The sequence below is a fragment of the Chinchilla lanigera genome, unplaced genomic scaffold (genome assembly GCF_000276665.1).
Source record: "Chinchilla lanigera isolate Chin_1 unplaced genomic scaffold, ChiLan1.0 scaffold00041, whole genome shotgun sequence".
Taxonomy (NCBI): domain Eukaryota; kingdom Metazoa; phylum Chordata; class Mammalia; order Rodentia; family Chinchillidae; genus Chinchilla; species Chinchilla lanigera.
In genome coordinates this window covers 6,844,216-6,848,108 of record NW_004955442.1, presented here as the reverse complement: position 1 = coordinate 6,848,108, position 3,893 = coordinate 6,844,216, and the positions used below count along the sequence as shown (strand labels likewise).

At 52.2% G+C, this 3,893-nt stretch overlaps 1 protein-coding gene and 1 long non-coding RNA gene across 2 annotated transcripts in view; one reads left to right on the top strand and one right to left on the bottom strand.

Moving 5' to 3' along the window:
- The window catches only part of Zc3h7a (zinc finger CCCH-type containing 7A), a 37,314-nt gene extending 36,429 nt beyond the window's left edge, over positions 1 to 885 (bottom strand). The window contains exon 1 of the mRNA XM_005391159.2: positions 245 to 885. The gene's annotated coding sequence lies outside the window, so the exon portion shown is untranslated. The remainder of the gene's footprint in view (positions 1 to 244) is intronic.
- On the top strand, positions 18 to 1,592 carry LOC106149314. The gene is made up of 2 exons (XR_001235408.1): positions 18 to 96; positions 879 to 1,592. It is a non-coding gene; the product is annotated as an uncharacterized LOC106149314 (long non-coding RNA).
- Positions 1,593 to 3,893: the final 2,301 nt, after the last annotated feature.

Sequence of the window (3,893 nt, the reverse complement as noted above, 5' to 3'; positions counted from 1 at the left end):
ACGTCGGGCCGCGGGGTGGCGGAAGCGGGTACGGCGCCTGGCCGCGGGGTGATCGGGCGGCGGGGCCCTCGCACAGGAGACACCTATACCGGCCCGGTGGGTCCCGGTACCATGGGGCCGGGTGGCACTGGGGACCTCGAGCCTCCCCGGGGCCGGCTGTCCCGCGGCGCCGCATCCCGTGCGCCCTGCTCTGCGCGCGGCCCCTCTGCGCCCTCGGGTCGCCCTGGCTGGGCCCGGGCCTTACAGACGGAAAGCTGGGGCGCAGCGTCCACAGACAGCCTGCGTCTAGCTGGGCCGGCTGGCCCTGGCCGCTGCTGCGTGTGTCTGTATTTGCACTGGCCAGTGCCGGGGCTCCGCGGGCCAGAGGCTCTGCTTCGCGGGATCCGAGCGGGAGCGCGCACCCCGAGCCCATAAAGACCCGGGAAAGTAGGGCAGGGGGTGTGGCTGTGGTGGGAGGGCTCCGGGAAAGGGCGAGAGTCGGGGAAGGTGGCACAGAAGTGGCAGCCGTTCAGAAGTAGATACCCGGATGGGAGGAGCTTGCCCTAGGCTTCGCAAAGAGCAGTGCGAAAGCCCAGAGGCCCGAGTTTGGTGTCTGGGGCACGGGGACAGTCTGTATGGTGGGTGTGCAAGTGGAGAGGACGAGGTATGAGCGTCGGGGAAGACCTTGTGAAAGTTAGAATTCCTTCAGTGAGGGGTGGCCGGCACTCATTGAGGAATCTGAATGAGAGTTCCAAGGCCTGATTCATACTTTTTAAAAGTTCTCAGGCTGCTGTGCAGAGAGCAGGGTGTAGAAGGGGTAAGCAGGGAGACTAGCTGGGTGGCTCTTGCTGTGGTCTAGGTGATGTAGATTTAGTAACCAGGTGTGTTACCTCTTCCAGGTGCTCTGACAGAACACCAGAGATGGGCTGTGCAGGCGGGAAGTCTTGGGTCAGTCTGTCCCGTGCATTACTTAGGACGGAGCCTAGCTGGGGTTGCCCTCTCGCAGAAAACACCCCAGCCTCCACCTTTTGTTTGTTTTTTGAGACAGCCTTGACAGGTTGCCGAGACTAGGCTCCAACTGAGGTGCCACAGCACAGTTGGTTTCTGTGAGGCCCCCTTCCTCACGTCTTCACGTGGCATTTTCTCTGAATCTCTGGTGTCTCTTCCTTTCATGACGACAGTCAGGTTAGAGTAGAGCCCCACCCCTGTGACTTCACTTTACCCTATTGAAGCCGTGCTTAAGAGAAAAAACGAGTTTCCCGGACCTAACCCTAACCCTTCAGACTTCTCCCTCCCTGTGGCTGTTGTCCTTTGCTCTATTACAAACAGACTGCCTTCTCCCTAGGACTGTTGTTACAAATAGTTAGTAACGTGTTCCTGTCAGTGAAGATTCATAGTCTGCTCTCATAACACCCTGATTTGCCTGAACAAGGCCACCTAGACATACTAAGTTGCAAAACTGTCTGCTTCTGTAAACTTGCTTGCCCACCTACAAGGTCCACCCCCTTGGCACGTGTGTAAAACTAGAGCCCTTCCTTTGTTCAGCGCCCAGCCTTTGGGACATGATCCCGTGGGCCAGTGTTCACCTAAAGCCAAATAAATCCTGAATCTCCTGTGGTCTCTCCAGTCTCTAGAATTCTGCAACACTAACTCCTAAATATAGTCACATTATAGCCATGTCTCCAAATATAGTCACATTATGGGCTAGGTCTTCAGCAAAAGGATTTTGGGGGGACACAAAATCCTATTCAGGCTACAATACCAGATAAACACATGACAGGCAAGTTCAAGGAAAGGAGGTCCTCTGAGGAAGGGGCTCTTCATGTGGCTAGAGACTGATTTTCATACAGGTCCCAGCTCAAAAGGTTTTCTTGGAGAGGCCTCACATGACAGCACATCTAAAAAGTGCTGGGTTAGTTGAGCACCGGGTTCAGTCTCCACGGCGCAGCATTGCTCAATGCCCCCATAATCCGGGAATGCAGGTAGAATACACTCACTATGGGAAATGACTTGCTAGCGGGTGGGGTACTTGATGGCAATCTGCCTTCCCCTCTCCACAGAATAGCAGAGGCCCTACTTTGTTTTTTTTCAGCCCCCCAAATAGTGCCTAGAACCCCTTAACAGGTGTCTCATGGAAACTTGGCATAGAGTCCAAAGGATGAGCAGGAGATCCCCAGTGGAGGGAGGTGTGAGGGAAAAATTAAGCCAGACGGTCCTGAAAGGCAGGCTGGCTGGCCGGGGCCCTGGGCATGTTGGAGGGAGGCTGATATTGTGAAGCCATCAGAAGCTGAAAGTTACTCTGCCAGCACAAGGGAAAACATTATGGGATTGTGAGTATCCTATGGCTACCATAACATTCAGTGACAACACTAATTTCTCTTACAGCTCTAGAGGTGCCAAGTCTTAAGTGAGTGTCACTGGGCTGAAATCAAGGTTCCAGCAGGGCTGGTTCCTTTGGAAACCTCTAGGAAAACACCTGTTCTGTTGCCTTTAGGGGCTTCTAGAAGCTCCTGCATTTCTTGGGTCATCCCTCTTCCCTGCCCAAATCTTCTGAGCCAACAGTGGTTTTTCCACCCTTTCTCCTGATGGATCTCTCAGACCTGCTTCTAGCATCATTCTTCCTTCTCACTTGTCTGCCTCTCCCTCCCCCACTAAACCCCTTGTGATTGCACCGGGATAATCCAAGATGGTGTCCCCATCTGCAGCTTCCCTGTTACCAGGTGGAAGAGAACCCACAGGCTCCTGGGGTTAGGAAGTAGACATCTTTGGGGACATATCACTCTGCCTGCCACGGGGGGGGGCAAAGCCAAAGAAGGCTCTAGAGAGACCTGTTGTCTGGGGTCCACTTCTCAAGTACTTGACAAGATAGCATCAAACAACATGATGCTGAAAGCATCAGCTTGAATCCCTCTCTGCTCAGCTTTCTACTCCAGCAAGAAACTTTCAGATTCTTCGCTGGAGAGAACCCTGGACGGTACATTCTCTGAGGACCGATTATGTACCTCGTGCCCTGAGAATCCAGAGCTGGATAAGGATTCCTACTCTCCACCAGCTGTGTGCCTCTGTGGGCCTAGGGATACCATAGGGTAGGTAGTAGAGGCTGTGAGGGCACCCAAGAGTGATGTCTCCATTCTGTCCACAAGTATTTATTGAGCACTAATTGTGCCAGCAACTGTTCTGGAGGCTTGAGCTGCATCAGTGTCCAAAATGTAGCCTTGTCTTTGTGGAGTCTGCAGTCCAGCAGAATAAAGCAGACAATCTGTACAAACCAATCATACGGTGTGTTAGAGGATGCTAAGTGTTACCTGTTCTTTAGAAAAGGAAAGCAGGAGAAAGGGGGTCAAGAGTAAAGGAGGAGGGATGGGGATAGTGGTTGTGCTAGAGCATTTGTCCAGTGTGCAAAGTCCTCGGTTCAATCCCTAGCCCAATGGGTGGGGGATGGGGACAGGCAGAGAGGCAGAAGCAGAAGTAATCAGTACTTATCAAAGATGCTAGTTGTGCATGGTGGTGCACACCTATAATCCCAGCACTCTGGGAGACTGAGGCAGGAGGATTAAAAGTTCAAGCCCAGCCAGGTCTCAAAATTTAAAAAATAATTTTTTTTAAATGGCCAGGGATACCTTTTAAAAGTTCAGTAGGAAGGCCCTGGGTGCAAGCCCCTGTATCAGAACAAAGAAACAAGCACAGCAACCAGGTGTGGCACCTTCTGCATGCTTGTAATCCAAACTATTCAGGAAGCTGAGGCAGGGGAATGGCAAGTTCAAGGCCAGCCTAGGCAAATTAGTGAGACCCTGCCTCAGATTGTTTCCTTTCTTCTCCTCCCCACCTCTCCTTGAGATTGAACCAAGAGCCTTGAGCACTGAGCTATATCCCTAGTCTTTTTTTTTTTTTTTTTTTTTTTTTTTTTTTTTTTT